At 49.4% G+C, this 15,809-nt stretch overlaps 1 protein-coding gene across 4 annotated transcripts in view; it reads left to right on the top strand.

The window, feature by feature from the left end:
• Positions 1-1,916: 1,916 nt before the first annotated feature.
• Positions 1,917-15,809, top strand: part of LOC142900126 (zinc fingers and homeoboxes protein 2-like) — a 46,242-nt gene continuing 32,349 nt past the window's right edge. For 2 of the 4 annotated variants that reach the window (XM_076044221.1, XM_076044224.1), the window contains exon 1: positions 2,452-2,757. The gene's annotated coding sequence lies outside the window, so the exon portion shown is untranslated. Of the gene's footprint in view, positions 1,976-2,450; positions 2,758-15,809 lie in introns of those variants that run through there. The other 2 variants (XM_076044222.1, XM_076044223.1) reach the window with 2 other exon arrangements.

Raw genomic sequence — 15,809 nt, 5'->3', positions numbered from 1 at the left:
GTGGTGTGTGGTCGTGGTCCTGGACCTCCTTGCTGAGTCTCTGGACTCCATTTGGACTTTGAGTTTGAGCCCCGCCCCCCAGATGGCCCCACCCCCACCGGCGCCTCCTGGTGGCTGTTTTAAACACTATTTTCAGCATGGAGTTGTTTTTTTTCTAGTGGGCAACTTTTGTTGCTAAGCAATGTTTCACCAAAACTCTGCCGATTGGCTGCAGCCGCCACGTTTGCCCGGCAACATCAGCTGATTGTGTATTCTGGAGACACTGATGAAGGAGGGAAGAAAGGAGGGAGGGAGGGAAGGAGATAAGAAGGAGAGGGAGGAAGGAAGTAGGGAAGGGAGGAAGGAGGGAAGGAAGGAAGGAAGGAAGGAAGGAGGGAGGGAGGTAAGGAAGGAGGGATGGAAGGAAGGGAGGGAAGGAAGGATGGAAGGGAGGAAACTCTTGGCAAAGACATTTTTGAGAAAAAAAAACCCTGAACAAACAGCAACAGCTCTATTTAGACTTTAATCACAAAGTCCCTGAAGGCATCGGAGCCAGAATAAAGACGCTTTTTTATTTGGTGAAATTTGAAACTTTAACGAGGCGTTTTTTTTTTTTTTTTTTTTTTTTTTTTGGTGGTTTGTTTCATTGGAAATTGTCTCCTGACTGTCAGGCAGCAGAAGGAAAAAAAGGTTCCAACAGTAAAATCAATCAGTATTCATCCCCAGTGTCCTGGTTCTGGTGGTGGAAAACCAGGAAGAACCACCTGTGTGTGTGTGTGTGTGTGTATGTGTGTATGTGTGTGTGTGTGTGTGTGGGGGGGTCTTTTCAGCATTTTGTATTTTATTCCTGCAGCCTTGTGGTGGAGGTTCTCCTGGTGATGGTTCTCCTGGTGATGGTTCTCTTGGTGATGGTTCTCCTGTTGTAGGTGCAATCCTCTCCTGCGTGTGTGTGTGTGTGTGTGTGTGTGTGTGTGTGTGTGTGTGTGTGTGTGTGTGTGTGTGTGTGTATGTGTGGATATGTTATGGTGAACAGGTGGAGCAGAACATCTCCGTTTGTTTGCTCTTTGGCACTTTATGTGTGGATGGAAAAAAAACACCACGAAGATAGAATGTATTGTTGAATCTATAATTAACTAGACTAATAAATATAAAACACTATGATTAGATGTTTTTATGAACAACGAGTGATGTGACGCCACCTGACCATAAGGAACCAGGTAGGAACCAGGAAGGAACCAGGAAGGAACCAGTAAGTCAGTTTGACTTTCAGTAGATTTGATCCTCGATCAAATCGATTGAATAATGGGAGAGAAAACAAGCTGGGTGATGGAGGAACCAAGTGGATTCAGGAGGTTCCTGGATCTTCAGGGCCAACCAGAACCTCTGACCCAGCTTGCTTGAATCATCAAATTTCACCGTAGAGCCAAGAGAGAAAAAAATTTGAAAAAACCCTGGCTGGTGTGGCGTCTCCCCGCAGAGTGGCTGCAGTTCCCAGGACGGCCTGCGGATGTCGCCCTGCACCAATGTTTCAGCGGCAGCGCCGTGGCGACGACCTCATATCACCGGGACGCGCCTGGGTTTTAATACCGGCCGACCTTTAACCCCGCCGTCCTGCTCCCTCCTCCGCTGTGCCCCTCCCCTGCCCTTCACCTACCTGCACAGGTTCTACCCGAGGCCGCTGGCCGGAAGTTGAGTAGCTGCTGCTTCCGTTGCTGCGGTTCACACGAGGTCACCTGAGGATCAAACAGGTGTTTGGCTCCATTCTCATCTCCCCTCTCTCTCTCTCTCTCTCTCTCTCTTTCTCTCTCTCTCTCTCTCTCTCTCTCACACACACACACACACACACACACACACACAGAATTGTCGCCGTGTTGCCGTCAGCTGATTGGGTGACGTAAAAAAAAAGAACATACACACACACATACACACCACAACAGTCACACACCATCAACACAACGAGCTGAGGAGGAGAAGGAGGAGGAGCAGGAAGCTGCAGGTAACACTTTGTGTTTGGGGCACCTGGATTCTTATTGACGATTGAGTGACCATTGGAGGAGGTGGAGACGGAGGTGGAGGCGGTCAAGGAGGAGGTGAGGGAGTAGAAGGAGGAGGAAGCTGCATGTAGCACTTCCTGTTTTGGGCACCTGGATTTTTATTGACCATTTAGTGGATTTTATTGACCGTTTGAAGGAGGTAGAGGAAGGAGGTGGGAGGAAAATGGGTTTAGGAGGTGGAGGAGAAGGGGAAGGTGGAGGAACAGGAGTAGGAGGAGATGGGGAGGAGGAGGAGCAGGAGAAGATGGAGGAAGGGGATGAGGTGGGGGGTGTGGACTGGGTCGACGGGTCGAGGCTGCGACGTACCCCCCCCCCCCCCCCCCCTAATCTTCCTCCTCCTCCTCCTCCCACCACTTTCTCCTGCTCCTCCTCCTCCCTCCTCCCAAACCGCGTCAACTGGAACAGCCGCGGCCGACATAAAACATTTTTTGGCATCCTATGCAAATGTATGCTGACGTAAAAGATCATGTGGTTCGGCCGCCGATCCCCCAGTGAGCAGCGAGGAGGCTCGTCTCGGCTCGGCTCCTCTCGGCTCGGCTCCTCTCGGCTCGGCTCCTCTCGGCTCGGCTGCCGTCGGTCGGCAGGTTAGCAATGCTCCGCTGGCCGCTCTGCCCAGCGCTAGCTGTCTGTGCCCCGCACCGCAACACTCGGGATATCCGGGAGTAGGCAACTTCCAGCCCGCCGCCAGACAGCCCGCCAGCCCGCCGCCAGAGGCGCCTCGCAGGTAGGACCGAGCGACCGCCCAAGCGACCGAGCGACCGACCGGGGGGGGAAGTTCCTTCCTTCCCTTCTTCTCACTCCGCGCCGCTTTCGTGTCTTTTAATCACCCGAAGTGACCGCAGAAAGGAAGGAAGGAAGGAAAAAAAGAAAGAAAATAAAGGAAAAGTGAACTTCTCTCGGAGCGGAGCTGCCGCACTTGGCCGCCTTGGCAGCGCTGTTTGCCCGGGCTGCTGCTGCTGCTGCCGCTGCCGCCGCCGCCGCCGCCGCCGCTGGTGCTAGCGGGAGACCCCGCATCCATGTCCGGCTCGCCAGAGTGACGGCAGCCCATTAACAGACAGCCGAGCCCGGGCACCAGCAGCCAGACAGCCCCGGCTGTCAGAGAACTTTGCTGGTGTGTGTGTGTGTGTGTGTGTGTGTGTGTGTGTGTGTGTGTGTGAGAGAGAGAGAGAGAGCGCGAGAGGAGGCGGTGTGGGGGGTATAGTGTGTGTGAGTGTGTGTGTGTACGCGCGCGCGCGCGCTTATTATTATTATTATTATTGTTATTATTATTATTATGGGATAGTTGTCAAGGAATGTCATCCGATTCGCTGCTCTTCTTCTTCTTCTTCTTCTTCTTCTTCTTCTCCTTCTTCTTCTTCTTCTTTCTCCTTTCTCCTTTCTCCTTTCTCCTTCTTCCTTCTTCTTCTTCTTCTTCTTCTTCTTCTAAATACGTATCTTATAAAAGGCAACTTTTGCCGCCCAGGTGAAAGTTCACCTTCGAAATGTGTAAGCGAGCCGAGCTAGCCCCGCTAGCCCCGCGGTCCCAGCCCCGGCCAGCCAGCCAGCCAGCCGAGGCTACGAGCTTTAGCTTTAGCCTCCGCCGGGGAACCGCCGCCTCCTCCTACCGCCTGGTGGTGGTGGTGGTGGTGGAGCCCAGCCAGACGGTGGAAGTAACGAAGGAGGCTCTTGTTGGCCGCCGCAGCCACAGCCGAAGCCGGTTGCGTGTCCGGGCTGCTTGTTGTGGTTGGCCGCCGTGTGTGCGGTGATCCTGGGGCTCGGCGAGCAGACAGCCCGTCTGGCAGCCCGGGTCACCTGAGGTGAAGGCAGCCGACAGCGGGTTACACACACACACACACACACACACACACACACACACACACACACACACACACGATATGTGTAGTTTTTTTTTGTGTGCATGTGTGCAAGTTTTCCTCTTATTTGTCTCCAGGTTGTGTTGCGTGTTAGTTGTGTGTAACGCACAACAGGGTTTGTGTTGGTGCTACCGGAACCAGTGTGGTGGTTGGTGAATTGATGAGCACGTCTTGTGCCAGTTGGTGGCAAACTGGTTCCTACTGGTTTGGTGTGTTGTGTTGTGTATATGCGTGTGTTGTGTTGTGTTGTGTTGTGTTGCTGACCTGTAAACGAGCTGTTATCTAAACGTGTGTGTGTGTTTGTATGGACACGAGTCAGTTTGCAGCGCCCTGTTCCCTCGTGTTGTTGTGTTGAGCTGTGTGTGTGTGTGTGTGTGTGTGTGTGTGTGTGTGTGTGTGTGTGTGTGTGTGTTGACCCACTTTGTGTGTGCGTGTGCATGCGCGTGCAGTGTAACGGGTGACTCGTTCATCGTCGTCTCCTCCAGGTGCCAAACTTTTCCGTCCTCTCCACTTCCTGTTCCCTCTCTCTCTCTCTCTATCTCTCTCCCTCTCCTCATTCTCCCTCCGACCTCCTTTTTTTCTAATCTCGTTACATAAAATAATGAATAATTAGAGGAGGCGGCGGTGGCGTGCAGCCAGCCAGCCACGTGGAGGATTATGGGAGATAACGGCGAGGGGTGGGGGAAAAACCTCTGGTGACCTCTGACCCCTGGGCTGCAGCCGTAGCAGGTGTGTGGACTGTAGCAACAGCACCAGCGTCCTCCTGGAGGGAAGCCTGGCTCTGTGTGTGTGTGTGTGTGTGTGTGTGTGTGTGTGTGTGTGTGTGTGTGTGTGTGTGTGTGTGTGTGAGAGATTTTTTTTATGTGGTGTGTGTGTTTGTGTTGCTGCTGTGAAATTGCGTTTCCTCCGTCAGCCGCCGACTGTTTTTGTCTCATATCGGGGCTCCATTGTGTCGGCCTGGTTAATCCTGTGATATGGATGCAGGATCAGTCAGTCACGCTGCCAGTCGGCCCGTCTGAGCGCGCTCAGTCGCCCTGCTCGCCCTGCTTGCTCACTCTCTCACTCTCTCGCTCGCTGCAATTTATTGCACACACACGCACACACACCCCACAGCTCTTGTGTGCTTTTACTTTTCCTCCCTTGGGAGACTTACATGCACGTACGTGCGCACACACACATACACGCACGGGCGCACACGGACACACGTGCTGCAACAACAATCAGCGATGACAACCAGCCGTGTGAAGTGTGTGTGTCAAACAGTATTTGGTCACCAGGGCTCAGTGCCACCAAACTAGAAAAATTTGCACGTGCACATACACCCACACACACTCACACACACACTCACACACACTGGGTACAGTACAGCAGTACAGTAGGAGCTTAGAGAAAAGTGTGTGTGTGGGTGTGTGTTTGGGAATGAGGATGGGAATGAGGATAGCACAAGCGGTGTGTGTGTGTGTGTGTGTGTGTGTGTGTGTGTGTGTGTGTGTGTGTGTGTGAGAGAGTTTCTGTGGTCTTCACCAGGTGTCTCTGTGTTTTTATGTTCTTTTTTAAATAATAATAATAATAAAAAAAATCAATATATATATATAAATATATATATATATATACATGTGTGTGTATGTATGTATGTATGTATGTATGTATGTATGTACTTTGGGAACTTTGAGGGTAGTGCCGAGCTGTGGTGACCCCCAGAGTGCTGGAGGTGCAACTGCAGCTGAGAGCTGAGAGGCAAATTGTTGCTAAGGGCCATTTTTGTCTCCGCCAATCAGAACGCAGCAGAGAAATATAATAAAATATGTCCCATTGCTTTTTTTGTTGTTTTTTTTCCACAGGATACAATTTTTTTTATCTTCGTATTCTTCCACTTTTATTTCTTTTTTCACGGCGTTGAAAATAAAAAAAAAGGAAATTCATCAAATTAAGGAGGCACTGAGTCCAGAGCAGCACAGGACGTCCCGGCTGCTAATCCCACTGCCGCCTCTGCTGATTGCTTTCACTCCTTCATTTATTTTTTAATTTATTTATTTATTTCTTCATTTGAGGAAGCAGCTGTTGGAGCCGCTGCCACGTCGTGCTCGCTTGCTCGCTGCGTCCTGGTCACGTGACCGGACGTCATCTGTTACCCAGCAGCACCACAGTTCCCAGTCAAACAGACAGGAAGCATCAGCTGCCAGTTGTCCCACTGGTTATCATCATCATCATTATCATTATTATAAGTCAATGCATTTTTCTATTATTATTATTATTATTATTATTATTATTGTAATTATTGTTGTTGTTGTTGTTATTATTATTATGATTATTATTAATAAAAACAATAATAAATCAAATAATGATAATGATAAAAAGTACAATAGAAAGACGCATTGACTTATAATAATAGTAATATTTATCAGCATCGTGTGTGTGTGTGTGTGTGTGTGTGTGTGTGTGTGTGTGTGTGTGTGTGTGTGTGTGTGTGTGTGTGTGTGTGTGTGTGTGTGTGTGTGTGTGTGTCGCCAGTCAACATGTTGTGCGAAACATCATCACTTCCTGACGAGTCATCTCATCTCTTCACATTAATGCAGTCAAGTCCAGAGGATAAAGGAGTTTAAATATTCACATATTTTAAAAAGAGGCACATCAAAAACGCACACCGTAGCACCAAAAACATCAAAACATGAAAGCAACAAAACAAACAAAAAAACAGAAACAAAGCTGTACATCCGGCAGACGCTGCTAAAAATATATAGAAGTGAAGAGACGTCAGTCGAGTGACGGGAAGACGAACAGAACAGATGCAAATGTGCGCCGTTTGTAGTTTTTTGCGTGTGAGTCTGTGGGCGGGAACTTGTGGGTTCCCGCCGCTTGAGTGTTCCCGCCCACCTGGAGGTCACCTGATTGGTCACGCTGGAGTCGTCATCATCCGCACAGAAGCACGTTTTGGATGTCAAAAAAACATCCAGCTGCTCCGTTAAACTAAGATTCTCCTCGCCGTGAAGGGGGCGGAGCTTCAAAAGTTAGCGTCGAATCATATTCATTCCAAATCTCGCCTTTTTTTTAAATGAAGACTGGAAACTGTCAGTGTTTAATAATAACATCCTTCATATCTGCTGCACCTGTGAGCTGATTGACTGCTGCTCCACCTGCCTGCTGATTGGCTGCTTCACCTAATTTATTTCCTGTCAGAAAAACGTTAGGTAAGGTTAGGAGAAAAAAAAAAATCGTGTCAGTGAGTCACTGGTAGGAGCAGCGGCAGCGGCACCCTCCTGGTCTTTTCTACCTGACAACAGAGGCTCCTCCTCCTCCTATTGGACGAGACAGAGAGACAGAGAGAGGGAGGACCTTCACACATTTGGGACCCAATATTCATATTCATGCTCGAATCTCTGAAAGAAGAACAACTCGTTTAAAGATTCAGCTCAGTCGCTGCTTGGTGCTGTTCCCATCCTCCTGGCCTTGTATGTGAGCCCTGATTAGCTGCCCTCCATCACCACCGCCGTACCTGCATCATTGAAACCACCTCCCAGTCCACTGCCCTGTTGCCTTGCTGCCTTGCTCAAAGGAACTTCAGTGTTTTTGCTCCTGCAGCTGGTTCTCAGTTGGAGCAGAGCCGCTTCTACCTTGTCTTCTTCCTGTGTGTGTGTGCTTGTGCGTGAGTGTGCGTGCTAATGAACGAGTTAACAGTGTGGCAAGAAAAATACAAATGTCTTCTTACCCCCCAAAACGTTGCTGTTGGAGTCGAGAACAGCAGCAGCAGTAGAAACAGTAACAGGAGCGACAGCAGCAGCAGCAGCAGCAGCAGCAGCTCCGAAGCTTCTCAAGGCTTGGCAACAAGAGTTTCTGATCAATGACAGCACAGCACAGACCTCGAAACTTTTCTTTTTTTGTCAAAAACGCAGGAAACTAGGCGTCGGTCTGCCGCTGGCTAGCCATGGCTAACCGGTGTTAGCTTGCAGTTAGCAGTTAGCTAACAATGCAGCAGTAGCATCAGATCAGGGGTCCCAGCAGAGCCTCTGGCTGCTGGAGGGCGTGACCTCTGGCCTGTCAATGGGTTTAAGGCACTGGTTCCACCTCACTGGGGGAGATGGTGGAGAGCAGGTGGAGAAGGAGAAGGTTCTCCTTCTGGAGAACCTTTGTGAAAACCTTCTTGAAAACTGTCTTTAAAAACCTTAAAACATTTGTGAAAGCTTAAAAACCTTCATTAAACCTTCGTAAAAACTAGGGGTGCACGATAAATATTCGACCGATAAATGTTGGTCCGACATTAGGAATTATGACGTCATGCCGATAAATATGATATTATTAAAAATAGCTGTGATATAAAAGCTCTAGTCAGTATTGCGTACATTGCCAGTGCTGTGCTGTAGTTGGGTTAGGGTGAGCAAATCACACGCGCCCTTTCTCCATGGACGGGATTTTGTTAAAGGGCTTTTGTTGGCTAGCAATCAACTTGGAGCCGTGGTTTGTACTTCCGAATTGTCGCTATTTTTCGGATTTCTTTTTGCCAGCAGAATGCGACACGATGGCCACACTCTTGCATACACTGATCTTTGGAAATAAGGACATCAGGTTGACTACTGATTTGTGAACATGTGATGTTAGCCCTGTAAGCTTGCTAAGCCTGACAGCGCAGTGGCTGGATAAGGACTTCAAAAATGCCTGACATGTCTGAAGAAAACCTTCTTAAAAACCTTTTGAAACCTTCATGAAATCCTTCATAAAATCCCTCTTAAAATCCTTCTTAAAATCCTTCTTGAAAATCTTTGAAAACCTTCTTGAGAACCTTGGAAACTTTGAAAACCTTCTTGGAAACCTTAAAAACCTTCTTGTCTCTTTCAGCAGCTTCCCACGTCAATTATCATTGATGACTGTTTTTTCCCAGGTGTCTTTGCAGCCCTCTGGCTGTGGTGACCACGTTTGAACTTGTGGACCTCGGCTGGTTCCGTCCAAATACGTCGTCACAGGGATCCCCTTGAAAACAAGCCCCTCCCACTTTCTATTCTGGTTCTGCACTGATGGCTTCATCCTGCTGCCATCCAAGTCTGGGACACACACACACACTCTCTCTCTTGGCAGACACGCACTTCTTTCACTGGTGACATCATCAGTGTGTCTTCACTGTTTTCTCTGGCAGAAGTGGAAAATCCCACAATGCACTGCAGCTGCAGCACTGCATCACTGAGAACCTCCTGCTGTGGACCAGCAAGACTGGAGTCGAGCAGCTGGATGAGGTCTGAGGACCAAGACCAGGGTCACGACCACGACCATGATCAGTGACTGGGTTAGGATCAGGACCAGGACCAGGACCAGGACTAGGCTTGTTACCACAACCAGTGTTCTTCTTTTCTTCCCTGCCATGAAGCCACTTCTTCTTCCTCTTCTTCTTCTTTCTTTTTGTTGTATTAGTTCCCATGTGGGTGTGGCCTAAACTCAGTGGACGCTGGTAGTTTGGTAGTTGAGAGTTTGGTCCCACTGTTATGGCTGAAGCATCAGGTGGGCGGAGTTTCTCTAAACCAGGATCAATTGTTTCCAAAAACCTTGAGGAGGGGGTTTGAAATGGTGGAGATCTCTGGTCTACCTGTGGGGGCGGAGCTGCAGCGCCCCCTACTGGTGGCCCCCTGCTGGTGGCCCCCTGCTGGCTCCCCCCTACTGGCTCCCTCTGCTGGTGGCCCCTACAGGCTCCCCCTACTGGTGGCCTTAGGCATTGCTGATGCCCCCTGCTTGCTTTCCCTGCTGGTAGCCCCTCCTGGTGGCCCCCTACGGGCTCCCTCTGCTGGTGGCCCCTACTGGTGGCCCAGGCCCTGCTGGCGCACCCTATTAGTGCCTCCTGCTGGTGGCTCCCTGGCTCCCCCTACTGGTGGCTCCCCCTGCTGGTGGCTCCCTGGGAGGTCCTGGTGTGGGAGATGATTCCATGTTTTTGGTGGAAGTGCAGACGAGGCAGAAAACCAGCGGCTGTATTTTTAGCTCTGTGCCGTCTGTCTGTCGTCTCCGGATCCTGACTCACGGCCACCACAGGAAGTCACGAGATTCAGCACCGGATCAAGAGCCCCGCCCACCACCAGCACCAGCACTCCACTCTAACCAGTTCAGCCGGCTGGAGCAGCGGCTGGCATCACCCGCAGGCGGAGGAGCACTTCCAGAGTAGGAGCGGGGGGGTTTCCAGAGAAGAAGTGTGTGGTGAAGGGTGGTGGAGAGGCTCCGCCCCCTGCTGGCGAGGCTCCGCCCCCCCTGCTGACGATCAGGTCTCTACTGGTTCCACATTCCTGCCAACCTTACCGAGCTTTATCTCCTTATTGAGGCGTCGCCGGCTACGCTAGCAGCTCCACTGTGACTCTTTTGGCACTAGGGAGTCGCCAAGTCAGAGCAGAGTGTGTCATCACAAAGGGCACTGCCAGGGTGTGTGTGTGTGTGTGTGTGTGTGTGTGTGTGTGTGTGTGTGTGTGTGTGTGTGTGTGTGTGTGTGTGTGTGTGTGTGGTAGATGCTTCAACTTTTTCATATTTAGAAAAGATCAGTGTCGGGAAACTTGGCGAATCAGCTTCAAGCTCAGTGACCACGCCACCGGCCCACCAGCTAGGGTTTGCTCCGCCCCCACGCGGACGAGGCCCCGCCCCTTGCTGATGACCAGGTCTCGACTCGTTACGCATTCCTGAGTTTTCTCTCCTCTTCAATGCTTCAGCAGCTTTTACCAGCTCCATACCTTCACTTACGGACTGCTGAAGCAGAGAAGATTGTGACATCACAAAGGGCACTCCTTGGGAGGGAGAATCGGGGGGGGCCTGTAATTGATTGGGGCCTGTTGCTGCCTGGACTTGAATATGAAGTCGTTCTCATTTCTTCAGTGATCAAAGTTTGAAAAACTTGACCAATAAGCTGCCAGCTCAGGGGTCCCTCTCCCTCCTCCTCCTCCTCCTCCTCTTCCTCCTCCTCATCGTCCCCATCGTCCCTCCTCTGTTGCTGCGCCGTGATTGGCTGCTGTTTGAAGCGCCAAACAGGCACTTTAAACAGCCAGACAGGATTTAGGCTTAGGCTTGTTTAGGCTTGTGCACAGGAAATTAGCTGCTGGAGTTCCGGAGGTCTACCTTGCCCATCAACCCCTGCTGCTGCTGCTGCTGCTGCTGCTGCTGCTGCTGCTGGGTGTCGCACAGCCTGTACAGCCGCCTCAAAGCCGATTGGCTGACTGTGGCAACAGCTGGAGCGTGACCTCACAGCTGCAGGCCGACGCCCACTTCTGCCCCTCCATTCCCTCTCCTCCTTGCTGCTCTGTGGCCTATTACAGGGCTCTCGTGCTGTGTGTGTGTGTGTGTCTGTGTGTGTTCAGTGTTGCTGCCCGTTGAAGCTGACACCATTGTCACTTGCGTGCACACACACACACACACACACACACACACACACACACTTGTGGTGGGTGCAGCGGTGGTTGTGCACGAAACTGCTTTAACACAACTTGATTTCCACAAATACATTTAATTTGCAAAGAAGATACTAAGAATAAGAAGGGATGAAGAAGAAGAAGAAAAAGGGATGACGAAGAAGAAGAGATGAAGATGAAGACGGGATGATGATGAAGAAGAAGGGAATAATAATAATAATGATAATAATAATAATAATAATAATAATAATAATAATAATAATAATAAGAGTGTAGCTGCTGATTGGCTGTGAGGGTCTGGCTGCTGGTTATGACGGCGACCCACAGGTGGCCCAACCAGCCCGGAGCAACTAGTTGGGCTGGCAGCTCGGCTAGCTAGTGTTGCGTTGCCAGCGGCTGTGGGCGTCGCCTGCCAGTGTATAACCGTCGCTGTTGTTTACTCATGAAGTGGCTTTGCCAAAGAACCTCCAGCGTTGCTGAATGTTGATGTGCTCAAACAGAAACTCATTAACACAAACAACCAGGTGAGCTGTCGTCCAATTAGGATGAGCCACCACCAGCACCACCAGCAACACCACCACCTCCACCAGCACCACCAGCAACACCACCACCTCCACCAGTACCACCAGCAACACCACCACCTCCACCAGTACCACCAGCAACACCACCACCACCACCAGCAACACCACCACCACCTCTACCATCATATCTGCTGCAGTTGGCAGTGGAGCGCTAACTGTCGGCTAGCAGTCTGTGAGCCTGAGCACCTTCCTTCCTCACTCCCTTCTCTCCTTCCCTACTTCCTTCCTTTCTGTCTTTTTTCTTTATTCACTTCCTTACTCCCTTCTGCCTTTCTTTCCTTCCTTTCTTCCTCAATTCCTTCCCTTGCTCTCCTCCCCCCTTCTCCCGCCCTCCTACCCCTCCCTCCTCTCTTTCTCCATCCTGTCTCCCTTCCTTCCCTTCCCTCCTCCCTCCCTCCCATCTCTCCGTCCCTTCTCCTTCATTTTCAGGTGTTTTGTGGTCGTTGTGCTGATGATTAGAAGGTGTGACTCCTCCTGTGGGCGTCCAATCAGAGAGGGTGGGGCCAGCATCCAGGGGGCGGGGCCAGCAGCCAGTCCTTATGGTGTTCATCCTGGTGATGCAATCAAGTGCAAAGAGGTCGGGTGAGGTGATGGTTGCCTGGGGAAGGTGGGCGGCGCCTGGTCCAGAGTGGGCGGGGCCTGAAGCCTCGTCCTCTGTGTGTCTCGGCGACTGTTTGGTTTGGAGCTGCGACGTTCATCTGCATCTGATTTGAATTTCCTTCATCATTCAGCTCGCTCACACACACACACACACTCACACAGACAGACTAAGTTACACAAGCACACACACACAGATGCTTCGCCTTTCCTGCCTGGCCAGGGCACCGCTCACATGGCGGTGGGGGTAGAGCTCGGGGGAGGGGGTGGGGGGGTTAAAAAGAGAGAAGAAGAAGAAATCTGCAAGTCATGTGCATGTGGAGAAAAAGAAATTACAGTACAAACAACGTGTGACTCCCCCCAGAGGACAAGTCACACAAACACACAGTTACACACACACACACACAGACACACTCACTCAATTACGCACACACATACTCACACACACACACACACACACACACACACACACACACACACGCACACACACGCACGCACACATGGCCCTGCCAGATCTGGGCTGTGATTGGCTGCTGACAGGTCTGAGCAGTACCAGGCTCCGCCCACTCTTGCCCACCTGAGCCCTCCTCACCCATACACACACACACACACACACACACACACACACATACACACACACACCTCCTGGCACCTCGACTCCAACCATCCTGGTGTGCAGGAATCGGACTTAGCGTTAGAGTTTCACAGTTTTAGTTTACTGACTTTAATTAGTTTTTTTAAAAAATAAAATAAAAATACAATTAGCAGCTTCACTTTTGTTAATTAAAAAGGAGGTCCAAATCTTCTAAAAATCAAGTTGAGACGTTGTATTCGTTGCCACAAACGTTGATGAAAGACTGACAGAACGAAGGCGCAGCTGCAGAACATGAAAGAGAAATGTCTGCCTGGCAACTAAACCTGATTGACGAATCAGATGTCTCCGAGTCGGATGAACAGACCCAAACTGATTCATTCATTATCATTCAAAACTTCCAAAATTCTTCATGGGAGAATTTTAATACCTTTAATACCTGTTTTCTTTTTTTCATAGCGAATTAGCTTCAACACAACCTTTATGTTTTGTTTTTTAATTAAAAAAAAAAAATCTTGTTTTTCTTCTTGACTTTTCCGTCGTTGCCTTGTCTCACTGCTGTTAATTGTCTTACCACCACAACCTTCAGTCGGTTTGAAAACTTTAATTTTCAATCATTTTTAAAATTACTATTTTCAATAATTAAATTTCTTCTGTGGTTCCAGCTTTCAAGGTCCAACAATTTATTATGAATTTCTTATTTTATTTCTGAAAACACACTTTGGTTTTAAGGGTGTTTTATTATTATTATTATTATTATTATTATTATTATTATTATTATTATTAATAATAATAATAATAATAATAATAATAATAATAATAATAATAATAATAATAAATTATTTATTTATTTATTTATTTATTATCATTATTGTTGGAATGCTGGTGAATTGAGTGTCTTTGCTAGCAGCGACTGAGCCCATAAATGAATCAGCAGCAGGAGGAGGATGATGATGATGATGATGATGATGATGATGATTAATAGTTTAAACCATGTGAGGAGAAAATTGTCAGAACGACCCTCAAATGGAGCGCCTGCTTCATTCATCCTCCGTCCATTGGGGGGCAGCAGACAGGAGCCTCAGGCTAAAAAAAAAAAAGCTTTAAAAAAACATGTAAAAATTCTCACATGAAAAGATATGAAAAAATAAAAAAGATCACGACTCGTCCGCGGCCAATCAAGATTATTAGCGAGCTGCGAAAAAAGAGATTCTTGATCCATTTTCGCAAAAATTCAAAATTGCTTAGTTGCTGCTGGAGGACAAGAAGAAGAAGAAGGAGAAGGAGAAGGAGAAGGAGAAGGAGAAGCAGCTCCACTGCTGTTGAAGTGCTGCTCAGCCAATCAGCCGCCTTCTGAGGCATCTTTTTGAAGGAACGCCTTGGTGGCGTCTCGGCAGAAATTAAACTCGGGGAAGAGGAAGAAGAAAAAAGAGAAAGAAAAGATTATATGAAAGAAAGAAAGAAAGATAATCTAAAAAGTCTCTTTAAGTTCCTGCTGAGTGAGTGAGAGAACAAACAGGACGAGGACTGAAGATCTGCATCAAGGAGGGACTCTGTGTGTGTGTGTGTGTGTGTGTGTGTGTGTGTGTGTGTGTGTGTGTGTGTGTGTGTGTGTGTGTGTGCGCGTGCGTGCGTGCGTGCGTGCGTGTGTGTGTGTGTGTCACAGTGTGCAGCAAACACACTGTGACACACGCAGACACATCACAGGTCTCACACAATCAATAGAATCTTATTAGATGTTTTTATTCCATCTTCCTTTTGTTGCAGTCCCAGCGTGTGTGTCTGTGTGTGTGTGTGTGTGTGTGTATGTGTGTGTGTGTGTGTGTGTGTGTGTGTGTGTGTGTGTGTGTGTGTGTTGATATTATTGTGTGCCGGCTGCCAGGGCTGGTCATTCAGACATATTGAGCCATGAGGAAACTGGGAGGAGCTGCTGCCAGTCCAGACCAGTAATGAAACCAGTGGCACACACACACACACACACACACACACACACACACACACACACACACACTCTCTCTCTCTGTGACACGCGCGACAACAAGTTGGCCAATTGCGAGTTTTAATATGTGGACTGTGTTGGAGTCTCAGCAGTGTGTGTGTGTGTGCGTTTGTGTGTTGTGTCTGGATGTGGACTGAGTGATGATGTCACCATATAAATCTGTGACATCATCATCATTCTGCCATCAGTCAATCGATCCAGCAGCATCAGTCCAGCTGTGACCAGCAGGGGGCGCAACCCTGCGGTGTGTGCGTGTGGGTGTGTGTGAGTGTGGGTGTGTGTGTGTGTGTGTGAGGTAGAATTGGGCATTAGGACCCTGCAGGAACAAAACAGTTGGCGTTGCTCTCATTGGGAACTGTTGGAACTGTGGCTGTTTTCCAATGAGAAGACAGCAGCTGTTGTCTGTCTCTGATGTCACTTCCTGCCCTCCCCAACCACCACCTCCCACTGGCAGGTGACTGGGAGGTCGGGTGCAGGTCAAAGGTCATCCAATATGTGCCATGATGCCAAGTGCTCTTGATTGTCTCTCTTCCTCCTCCTCCTCTGCCTGCTATTCCTCTTCCTTCCCTTCCTCCTCCTCTTCCTTATTCTCCTCCTCGTCCTCCTCCTCTTTTCCCTCCTCACCCTCCTCCTCCTCCTCCTGTTCCTCCTCCTCCACCTCCTCTTCATCCTCCTCCTCACCTTCCTTCTCCTCCTCTCCCTTGCTCTTCTTCCTCCTCCTCTCTCTTTCTCCTCCTCCTCTCTCTCTTTCTCCTCCTCCTGCCCCTCCCTCTTCTTCCTCCTCCTCTCCGTC

This window comes from Nelusetta ayraudi, unplaced genomic scaffold, assembly GCF_046127955.1.
Source record: "Nelusetta ayraudi isolate G7.1 ecotype Tasmania unplaced genomic scaffold, CSIRO-AGI_Nayr_v1 ptg000079l, whole genome shotgun sequence".
NCBI classification, from domain to species: Eukaryota; Metazoa; Chordata; class Actinopteri; order Tetraodontiformes; family Monacanthidae; genus Nelusetta; species Nelusetta ayraudi.
Note: the sequence above shows the minus strand (reverse complement) of the source record. Positions and strands in the feature narration are given on the sequence as shown.